The sequence below is a fragment of the Vulpes lagopus genome, chromosome 8 (genome assembly GCF_018345385.1).
Source record: "Vulpes lagopus strain Blue_001 chromosome 8, ASM1834538v1, whole genome shotgun sequence".
Classification (NCBI taxonomy): domain Eukaryota; kingdom Metazoa; phylum Chordata; class Mammalia; order Carnivora; family Canidae; genus Vulpes; species Vulpes lagopus.
In genome coordinates this window covers 18,337,575-18,350,229 of record NC_054831.1, presented here as the reverse complement: position 1 = coordinate 18,350,229, position 12,655 = coordinate 18,337,575, and positions in this window count along the sequence as shown.

Genomic DNA, 12,655 nt, shown 5'->3' with positions numbered 1-12,655 from the left:
CAGAGGGAGAAGCAAGCTCCCTGCGGGAAGCCCGAAGCAGGACTCAATTCCAGGACCTTGGGATCATGTTTTGAGCTGAAGGCAGATGCTCAACCACTGAGCCACCCAGGTGCCCAGACCTCAAGCTTCTTATAAAATTCATATAAGATAATACACACATGCATGCACACATACACATGTAAGATGTAAAGAAATGCCCAATGTAAATTCTCTTAACAGTATGTGCCTCAACCAAATTATCTTGTGTATGAAGTATATTTGAAGCATACTATGAGTTCTACTACAGAGAAATACAGCATTTTTTCTGACTACAAAAATAATGCATTTTTATGGTCATAAATATCAAGAGAATTTTGAAGAAAAAAGTTGATTACCCACTAGCCTATCATCAGGAAAGTACTTCCATTTACATTGTAGCATTTTTATACATTTTCTATGTATTAATAAAAGAAAAGAAATAAAAGAAAATTAAAATTTATAAATTTTAGTTTTTATTGTATAGAGGATTTTGGGAACCTGTTATTTTTTTGCACAGCATGAAGCACTTTTTATATATGTCTCAGTATGTGTATATTTCTCTGATTGCCACTTCTAACTATTCTTGTGGGTAAATTACTTGTTACTAGAAATGGTGTTATTTAGTTAAAAAAGGAAAATCAATGTGAGATGCTTCATATACATTGATATGGGACTTCGCAGAGAGTTATCACCATATTACATTTCCATTTATAGTTTTCCCAGTCTAGAAATCTATGCTCTTTAACTGCTGAGGCTACTTTTCATCAATACATTTGGGAACTTGCTAAGATCTGATTGTAAGTTTTATAGTTACTTCTCTATGTCTAGCCTGTTTTCTATCCTCTTGCATTCTTTTGAGTCATTTAAGTTTTCTCTGTAATTTTTTTTTCTTCTTCTTTTTTTTAATTTATTTATGATAGTCACAGAGAGAGAGAGAGAGAGGCAGAGACACAGGCGGAGGAAGAAGCAGGCTCCATGCACCGGGAGCCTGATGTGGGATTCGATCCGGGGTCTCCAGGATCGCTCCCGGGGCCAAAGGCAGGCGCTAAACCGCTGCGCCACTAAGGGATCCCAAGTTTTCTCTGTAATTTTATACTTGTTTTGCTGATCCAGAAGATAAACATTTTACATACATCCGATTGTGGTTGCCATTGAAATTTAACAGAATATAATCTTAATTAACATCTCTACTATCAATAATACAAAGCTTTGACATGATTTAACTCTTCTCCACAACACACTCCTTGCTACCTTACATGGTGTTGTCAAATATTTTAGCTCTATCATGATTCTCACCCCCCAAGTTATTCATTATCATTAGTTGTGTGTTTATACAGATGATGCTAATTGAGATCACTCATATATATATATATATATATGCATATATATATATACACACACATACACACACATATGTACCACCTTTTTTGCCCACAGGTTCTTTTAACACCAGTTCTTTAAAAAAGTAGAAATTTCCTGGTGAAACATATAGTTGACCCTTGAACAATGTGGTGGTTGGTAATATTGAACCCCTGTGCAATTGAAAATCTGGTTATAGCTTTTGACCACCCAAAAACTTAACTAATAGCCTACTGTTGACCAGAAGCCTAATGATAACATATTCGATTAATGCATATTTTGTATGCTATATGTATTGTATACTGGGTATACTTATAATGAAGTAAGATATAGAAAAGAAAATGTTGTTAAGAAAATCATAAGGAAGAGAAAGTAGATTTGTAGTATTGTACCATATTTTTCTAAAAAAAAACCAATCCAAGTATAAGTGGACCTATGCAGTTTAAACCTGTGTTGTTCTAGGTTAACTGTATTCCTTGATAAACACTTCATTGAAATTTTCTCAGAGAAGTACTTTCATGATTTGTTTTGTTTTGTTTTGTTAAATTTTTGCTAAGAGTACATTTATTTTACTCTATTCTTTAATGGTAGTTTAGCTAGAAATACAGTTTTATTTTTTATTTTTTAAGGATTTTATTTATTTATTCATGAAAGACAAGACACACACACACACAGAGAGAGAGAGAGAGAGAGAGAGAGGCAGAGACACAGGCAGAGGGAGAAGCAGGCTCCATGCAGGGAGCCTGATGTGGGACTTGATCCCAGGACTCCAGGATCACACACTGGGCTGAAGGCAAGCGCTTAACCGCTGAGCCAACCAGGGATTCCCAAAATATAGTTTTAGAATGAAAATGTCTTTCAGTATTTGGGAGCTATTTTATTACCTTTGGCAACTATTTTTGCAGTTGAAAATTCTATTTTCACTCTATTAATTGGAATTTCCTTTTGTTCCTATTTGTAATTAATAAATTATCCAAGAGTATTGCAAAATAAGTTAAATATTTATGGAGACCATGTTAAGTTTGAGTTTATATTAAGTTAATACTACATTTCTGGGCTTTCCAAGATGACTCTAACACTATCTCTACTTTTGAGATATTCCTGAAACAAAGTCTAATTAAGATAAATCTACAAACAGATACAATTTATACAATTGGTAAACATGATGATTGAGATAAGTGTGTTGTGTTAGGGTAGATTTTAGAAGTATATCATTTGGTGGGTGGAGAGAACTAGATAATATTAATGGAAAATTAAATAGGGAAGAGAAGTTAAAATGCAGGAGAAGGGGACCCAAAGCTTGCCTTATTCCTTGAACACAGTTAGATAAATATCAAATCATTTTGAACATCTAAAAAACTGATCTGAGGATAGAAAGAGCAAAACTGCACAACTAGAGGTAGAAAACACTGCCATAACCTGGAAGGCTGATCTGTGGAGAGTTGATTTGGGGGATAGAAGCTGCAGGTGGAAAAAAAAAAAAAGAAGCTGCAGGTGGTATGAAGAAGAAGGAGCCTTGATCATGGAGAGAGGAGTGAGAGAAAAAGAAAGAGTGAAACCACATGGAAGGAATTGCACAAGAAAAACTCTTTCCGAAAACCATTGACTGGGAAAGCGGAGGAGATGAATACCACAAGGTTTTTTTCTTTTGTTTTGTTTTTAAGATTTATTTATTTTAGAGTGAGGGAGAGTGCAAGTGGGAGGAGGGGCAGAAGGAGAGGGATAGAATCCCGAACAGGCTCCCACTGAACATGAAGCCTGTTACGGGATTTGATCCCAGGACCCTGAGATCGTGACCTGAGCTGAAATCAAGAGGTAGACATCTGACTGACACACCCAGGCACCCCCAAATACCACAGGTTTTTACAGAGCACAGGATCTGAAGTTTTAGAGGTCTGTACCATCATTAGGGTCATGCCTGGCAGGCTTCATGGTATACCAGTGGGGAAGGAAGATGGAGCCCCAGGAGTGGGCAGCATGGTCTGAAGAACCCCTGGGTCACAAGGAAGAGGCTCAGAGTACATTTTGGGGGTGATGGCACAGCTTCTCCAGGAGCAAGGGAACTGGCAGCACCAGCATGCTGTCCTGTCCTCTACCATTGTAACAAAGACAACAGCTAAAGCAACAAACTTTCATGCTGGCTTTTAGCTGCACTTTACCACAAACCCTGAACTGCTATATGGTTGCACAACTTATTTCTGGGACAAGTCGGCACTGGCTGCAGTGCAGCAAGACCCTTACTCAGAGGATCAGCATGGGTCCAGGCCATGTAGATCTCTAAAACTTGGAGTTTTGAAATCCAGTCATTTGTGCCTGAGATAAAACACAGGAGTGTTGTGCAGCCTGACAGGCAGACAACTGGAACACAGGCAGTATGAAGGCAGGGATCTGGCAGCAGCCTGAGACACAAGAGAGGTAATTGTTTGCTCTTTTCAGAGGGCTTCCTGAAAAGTGGTGGGAACAAGCTCCTGCTCTAAGGATGAGAGAGCATGGCAATGCCCTTCTCTGCTCCCATCAGCCCTGACTGACTTCAGGGAGCAAAACAGCACCACTCAGTGGAGGCCAGAGCTGCTTACACTGAGCCCCAACTCCTGTGACCTGCAGGTGCATCTTCATTAGGGGAGTTCACCTAAGAATCAGAGTAGCAGGCCCCTCCCTCACAAGGCCCCTACAAACCACTCACTTGCACCGAGTCTACTAATTTAGAGTTCTGCAGAGCTTCAACTCTAGGAGAAATAGGATATAGCTTCCCCTTTTTCTTTTTTATAATTTTTAAAAGATTTTATTTATTCATTCATGAGAGACAGAGATCAAGAGAGAGAGAGAGATGCAGAGATACAGGCAAAGGGAGAAGTAAGCTCCATGCAGAGAGCCTGACATGGGACTCGATCCCGGGTTCCCAGGATCAGGCCTGGGCTGAAGGCAGCGCTAAACCACTGAGCCACCCGGGCTGCCCACCCCTCTTTTTCTGTTTTAATCTAACTTCTTTTCATGAACAGATCAACACACATGTAGGATCTAACTTCATTTAATTTCTTTCTAATTTTTAAAAATTTATTTATTTTATTTTTTTCTAGATCTAGCTTCTTCTCATAAGCAGACCAAAACACACCTAGGATCAAGCTTCTTTTTGTTTTTGTTGCTGTTGTCTGTTTTTGTTTTGTTTTGCTTTGCTTTGGACCACTTTTTAATATAGTCATTACTTTCAGGAGCAGGAATACAACAGGTTTTACTAACAATCACACACACCAAAAAACAATGACCCAGACAAAACAAGATAGAGGAATTCATCCCAAAAGAAAGAATAGGAAGAAGTTGTGGCCAAGGATTTAATCAATACAGATACAAGTAAGATATCAGAACTAGAATTTAAAACAATAATCATAAGGATACTGGCTTGATTTGAGAAGAGCATAAAAGACACTAGAGAATCCCTTACTGTAGAGATATAAGAACCATAACTAGTTAGGCTGAAATTAAAAATACTATAACTGAGATGTAAAACTAAACAGATGTAATAACAATGTGGATGGATGAAACAAAAGAATGAATCTGTGAAATAGAAGATAAAATTATGGAAAATAATGAAGCTATAAAAAGAGGTAAAGAAAGATATTGAATCACAAATATAGACTTGGAGAAGTCAGCAACTCCATAAAGCATAGTAACATTCATATCAAAGGAGTCCCAGAAGAGAAAGAAAAAGGAACAGAAGGTTTATTTGAGAAATTATACCTGAAAAACTCCTGAACCTTCTGGAGGACACAGATATTGAAATCCAAAAGCACACAGAACTCCTATTAAATTTATCAAAAGCCAGTCATCACCAAGACGTATCAGAGTCAAATTCACAAACAAACAAACAAAACAAAAAACAAAAAACACAGACAAGGAAAGATTCCTGAAAACAGCAAGGGGATAGAAGTCCTTACCCTATAAGGAAAGACAGATCAGGTTCACAGCAGATTTATGTACAGAAACTTACCAGGCCAGAAGAAAGTGGCATGATATATTCAATGTGCTGAGTGGCAAACATATGTAGTCAGGAATGCTTTATCCCGCATGACTGTTATTCAGAATAGAAGGTAAGATGAAGACTTCCTAGACAAATAAAAACTGAAGGAGTTCATGACCACTAAACCAACCCTGCGAGAAATATTAAAGGGGAATCTTTGAGTATAGAAAAAGACCAAAAGCAACAAAGACTAGAAAGGAACAGAGAACATCACCAGAAACATCAACTTTACTGGTAATACAATGGCACTAAATTCATATCGCTCAATAGTCATTCTGAATGTAAATGGACTAAATGCTCCAATCAAAAGACATATGGTATCATAATAGATAAAAAAAAAAAAAACAAGACTCATATATGCTGCCTAAAAGACAGTTTAGACCTAAAGACATCTGCATATTGAAAGTGAGGTAATGAAGGACCATCTATTATGCTAATGGATGCCAAAAGAAAGCTGGAGTAGCTATATTTATATCAGGCAAACTAGGTTTTAAGTCAAAGACTATAACAAGAGATGAAGAAGGGCATTATATCATAAGTAAATGGTCTATCCAACAAGAAGTTCTAACAATTGTAAATATTTATGCTCCCAAGTTGGGAGCATATATATAAATTGATTATTTATAAATTGATTATTAACTAACGTAAAGAAACACATTGATAATAATACAATTATGGTAAGGAACTTTAGCACCCTTCTCACAGCAATGGACAGATAATCTAAGCAAAAGATCAACAAGGAAACAATGGCTTTGAATGACACACTAGTATAGGTAGGGATAGATGGAACATACCTCAACATCATGAAAGATACACAGCTAATTTTATTCTCAATGGGAAAAAACTGAGAGCCTCTCCTTAAGGTCTGGAACAAGACAGGGATGTCCACAATCACCACTGCTATTTAACACAGTACTTACTGGAAATCCTAGCTTCAGCAATCAGACAACCAAAAGAAATAAAAGGCATGTACAGAAATCTATTACATTTCTATACACCAATAATGAAGCAGCAGAAAGAGAAATCAAGGAAACAAGCCCATTCAAAATTGCACCAAAAGCCATAAGATACGTAGGAGCAAACCTAACCAAAGAGGAAAAGATATGAACTCTGGAAACCATAGAACACTTATGAAAGGAATTGAAGAGTATACAAAGAAATAGGAAAAAATTCCATGTTCATGGGTTGAAAGAACAAATATTTTTTAAATGTCTATACTAAACAAAGCAGTCTACACATTTAATGCAAACCCTATCAAAATACCAACAGCATTTTTCACAGAGCTAGAACAAATAATCCTAAAATTTGTGTAGAATCACATAAGATCCTGAATAGTCAAAGCAATCCTGAAAAAGCAAAGCAGAGTGGAAGGCAACATGATTCCGACTTCAAGTTATATTAGAAAGCTGTAGTTATCAAGAGAATATGGTACTGGTACAAAAAGAGACACATAGATTAATGGAACAGAATAGAAAACCCAGGAATGGACCCACAACTATATGGTCAACTAATCCTTAACAAAGCAGGAAAGAATATCTAATGGAAAAAAGACAGTCTCTTCAAAACTGGACAGCAGTATGCAGAAAAATGAAACTGGACCACTTTCTTACACTATACACAAAAATAAATTCAAAGTGAATGAAATATAAAAATGTGAAACAGGAAACCATCAAAATCCTAGAGAAAGGGATCCCTGGGTGGTGCAGCGGTTTGGCGCCTGCCTTTGGCCCGGGGCACGATCCTGGAGACCCAGGGTCGAGTCCCACGTCAGGTTCCCTGCATGGAGCCTGCTTCTCCCTCTGCCTGTGTCTCTGCGTCTCTCTCTCTCTGTGACTATCATGAATAAATAAATAAAATCTTTAAAAAAAAAATCCTAGAGAAAAACATAGGCAGTAACCTCTTTGACCTCAGCCACAACAACCTCTTACTAGACACATCAAGAAAGGCAAGGAAAATAAAAGCAAAAATGAATTATTAGGACTTAATCAAGATAAAAAGATTCTGCACAGGGTAGGAAACAATCAATAAAACTAAAAAGAAGCCTATGGAATGGGAGAAGATATTTGCAAATGACATTTCTGATGAAGGGTTAGTGTTCACAATCTATAAAGAATTTAGCAAACTCAACACCCAAAAAACAAATAAGCTAGTTAAGAAATGGGCAGAAGAGGGATCCCTGGGTGGCGCAGCGGTTTGGCGCCTGCCTTTGGCCCAGGGCGCGATCCTGGAGACCCGGGATCGAATCCCACATCGGGCTCCCAGTACATGGAGCCTGCTTCTCCCTCTGCCTGTATCTCTGCCTCTCTCTCTCTCTCTCTCTCTCTCTCTGACTATCATAAATAAATAAAAATTTTAAAAAAATTTAAAAAAAAAGAAATGGGCAGAAGACATAAACATATATTTTTCCAAAGAAGACAACAACATGGTTAACAGATATATGAAGAGATACTCAACATCACTGATTATCAGAGAAGTACAAATCAAAACCACAATGAGATACCATGTCACACCTATCAGAATGGCTAGAATTTACAACACAGGAAACAACAGATTTCGGTGAGGAAGTAGAGAAAAGGAAACCCTCTTGCACTGTTGATTAGAATGCAAACTGGTGCAGCCACCATGGAAAACAGTATGGAGATTCCTCATAAACTTAAAAAAAGAACTTCCCTACAATTCAGCAGTTGCACTACTAGATAGTTACCAAAAGGATTCAAAAACACAGATTCAAAGGTGTACATGCACCCCAATATTTATAGCAGCATTATGAACAATAGCCAAACTATAGAGAGAGCCCAGATGTCCATCAAATGATGAACAAAGAAGTGGTAAAAATATACTATGGAATATTATTCAGCCATCAAAAAGAATGAAATCTTGCCATTTGCAACAATGTAGATGGAGCTAGAGTGCATTATGCTAAGTGAAATAAGTCAATCAGACAAAGATAAATATTATATGATTTCACTCATAGGTGGAATTTAGGAAACAGATGAATGTGTGGGAAGGGGACAAAAAGGAAGGAGAGAGAGGGAAACAAACCATAAGAGACACCTACTGATAGAGAACAAACTGAGGGTTGATGGAGGGAGGTGGATAAGGGGTGGAGGATGGATATTAAGGAGGGTAGTTGTTTTCATGAGAACTGGATGTTATATATAAGTGATGAATCACTAAATGCTACTCTTGAAACTGATATTACCCTATATGTTAACTAACTGGAATTTAAATAAAAAATTGGAAGGAAAAAATAAAACAAGAACAAATAAGAGAATGGGCATTCCAGTGAGAGAAAACTATATGAGCACAACCATGGGTACATAGAAAATCATCATATGCTTGTAGAACTATAATATGTTTTCCATGACTTTATTTTTTTAAAAGATTTTATTTATTTATTCATGTGGGAGAATGAGAGAGAGAGAGAGAGAGAGGCAGAGGGAGAAGCAGGCTCTATGCAAGGAGCCCAATGTGGGACTCGATCCCAGGTCTCCAGGATCAGGCCCTGGGCTGAAGACAGCGCTAAACCACTTAGCCACTCAGGCTGCCCTCCATGACTTTAATATAACATTAAAAGTCTTGGGTAAATTACACAAAACTTGTGGTATATGGAGATGGAGAGACAAATGCTAAGAACTTAAAGAAGATGACACACACGAGAAATATTTATCTCATAAAATCGTCAGATTTGCTAATTGATTGAATGTAGCAACTGACAGATATAGAGGAATCTGGAATGAGTTCTAAGGTACAATGGGAGCAACTGTATGGATCTTTTGATGGCATCTTTCAATTTGGTCAGCTGATGGGAGTTACATTTTAGTTATACTTCTTAAAAGCAGGAGCTATATTTCCTGATATACCTTTCAGAAGCACAGCTCCTTGAAGATAATAGATGTTCAAACATGCTCGTTGAACATGTACATCATGAAAGAAGTTGTAAACTGAACTGTCTGGTTGGGCTATGAATGTGTTTATTAGATGGTTGAATATAAGCCTGTAAATTAAAACTGTGAACATAACAGTGAAGTGATTGTTTATTTGCTGCATCTGGAGGCAATGAGGAATGACAGATATGTGTACCCTTACAAATACAATATCCAAGGAATGACTAAACATAGGACTTAATTTATGATGATAAACCTAAGAAATAATTACCAACATCCTGACCACAGAGAAATTTGTTTTCCATAAAACTCACAACATAACATTCTGGAATTTTTTATAATGAAGCATACTTGTTGATTGGGGATATGTGTTTAAACATTGTCTAACTAGAAATGAAAATAGTGCAACATTATGGATAAAAATTGCAATAATCCCTTAAAAAGTAAAAGTTGTTATATATTACCTTATTTTGTCATCATAATAGATCTAAATAGTTCAAACATTTCAGTTCCCATTTTACAGATGACTCAAAGATTAAGTGACTTACTTCAAATAATCTGCAGGGTCTGCAACATATTCCCTAAGTCATTTGAGGTAGAAGAGTGTTTGGTATAAGAACTAAAGTAATTCAAATATTTTATTGTGGGAGAGATCTATGATGGCTTCAGTTGCCTCAAAGAAGAAGCCTATTCTAAGACTATGAGAGGATAGGAATTGGGTACCAACCCAGAGATATTTCGAGCTCTGGTGGATGAGTTTGTATCAGACCATTCATCCACTAATGATATCTTAATGAGCTAAAGAGGGGGGGAAAAGCCTATTTCTAAGAATATGAAAGGAAAGGTTTGAGAAGAGAGGACTCAGAATAATTCCTGAGAATAATGGAAAATCTAAGGACAGTTTAAAAGATTGGTTAATATTGATAAAATAATAAGGTTAAAAATCACATAAATAATTAGATGTACAAGAACTTCATATTAAATAATGTGTTAGGTTTTCTAGTTTTTTGAAATGGAAGTAAAGTTTGTTACCATTAGAGTTAAAGCTGTCTCATGGTAAGGTCCAAGAACTATGATGCTAGTATACTTTTTGGTCTTAAAATCCTAAAAGTTTTAGAATTAGAATTTATCAATAGGGAGAAGTTGCATGGTGCATTACCAAAGGTAATTCCAAGGCTAGTAACATGTCAATTTCAAATCTCAGAGGTTTTACACATAATATAGTTTATTTGAAGTGCAAGCAGCTGCAAGGGGCTCTGCTCCACACAGATGGGGGCTGTGCCATTTTCACAGTAAGTTGCAGTGTTACTATGGAAATCAACATCCAGATGGAAGATGGAGAAAGAGAAAGAGTGAAGCTCTTTGGGGATAAACTGGAAATGGTGACATCACATCTTTGGAACTCCATTGGCCAAATTCAGTCACATGGTCATATGTAGCAGTAAGGGAGGCTGGAACTGTCTAGCTATATGACCCAGAGAAAGGAAAATGGGTGTGATGAAGAACTACCTATGCTACACAGCTTTAACATGGGTTTGTTAGATACAAAGTCATTAGATATCAAAGATAAGTAAGACTAGAAGAGCAACATGTAGCTGAGCAACATGAAACACAATAGAAACAGAAGTGAGGGCAGCCTGGGTGGCTCAGCAGTTTAGCCCAGACTTTGGCCCAGGGCATGATCATAGAGACCTGAGATCGAGTCCCACGTCGGGCTCCCTGTGTGGAGCCTGCTTCTCCCTCTGCCTGTCTCTCTCTCTCTCTCTTCTCTCTCTCTCCCTGTCTCTCACGAATAAATAAATAAAATCTTAAAAAAAAAAAAAAAGGAAACAGAAGTGAGAAAAGCAATAGTTCTAAAGCCACCCTTGGTGAACTAGCAGTTTTCCCACTAATATGTAAAATACTTGGAGTACATGAAAACTATCCCTGAAATAGGTGGAAGGTAACAAGATCATTGCATGGATAGTTGACTGCAGGTACTATGGATGGTAAAAGGATTGAAGAAGAAGGGTAAGTTTGTGGTGAACAAAGGTCTTTAGATATTTCAGTAAAAGGAGTGAGAGAGGGTACAGTAGAGTTTGCCATTTATTCAACAAATATTTAGAATTATTTATGCTCCAGGCTTTGTACAAGTTTTCTGGGGATGTGAGAAATAGCAGAATAGTAGAATTGTGGAGAAAATTATTCTGAACAGTAGGTGGAACAATGCAAAAGGGGAGAATATAAAGTTGGACATACATATATATATATAATTTCTATATATGATCTATCATCTATCTATCATCTATCTATCTGTCTATCTATCTATCATCATCTATCTATCTATCATCTATCTATCATCATCATCGTCTATCTATCTATCTGATCTATTAAAGGGATTTGAGAATAGCTGAGGCAACAAGAACTAGAGTAGACGTCCAACATCCCAGAAAGTAAAAGGCAGTACACAGAGGGGAGCTTGACATTCCCCTCCAGATACTTGGCAGTTCTTCAGTTTCAGCTAAGACATTAATTAAGAAGCTGCGCAGAGTTCTCAGTAGTTTTACAAGTACTATGAAGGTAAAAATTGGAATTAAATGTCTCTCAAGAAGGAGAGGAGTCTAATAAACTCCCCAGGATTAGCTGGGATCTGTGAAAGAATGTACTGTTAGTAAAGCTAAACAAAAAAATACTCTAGCCTTTACAGAGATTGAAAACTAGCTTGGGATCAACTTAGTCCCAGACTGTACTAAGGTGATCTACCTTGATACTTACTGCCTGCAGAAGATAAGGTACAGTTTGGTATATTTTGATATATTTACCCAGTGAAATACAACACAGCAATGAAAGTGTACTATCCGCTACATGCAGAATCATGAACAAATATCACACACATATTTTGAAAAAAGTCAGGCTCTGTGATCCTCCTGAAATGAATTCCTAAACAGGCAAAACTCAGCTCTGCTTTTAGATATCATATAATGATTTCCTGTGAGAAGGAGGAAATTTGGTGACTGCAAAGATATATGACTGAATCTTCCAGGAAATGTTAGTGTTACATTTCTTAATAGAAATGGTATCATATAGGATATATATCTTGTGAAGATTCATTGAGCTGCACCACTATAAATTTTGTGTACTTTTCTGAATATGCACATACATATTATATCCCTGTAAAACTTAAAGTTTGTATTTTAAAAATACATAAAAATATCAACAATTTACAACAGTTGGTTTGTTGGGAGCTATCTTAAAAAAATTTTAAACTGTTATTGCTACAGTCTTATTTATGCAATAAAGACTGCATTTTAAAAATAGGCTGTTATGAAATCTGCATTCTTTAAAAAGAAAACATTTCTAGGAGCCACTACACAGTTTAGGTTGTTATTACAAAGGC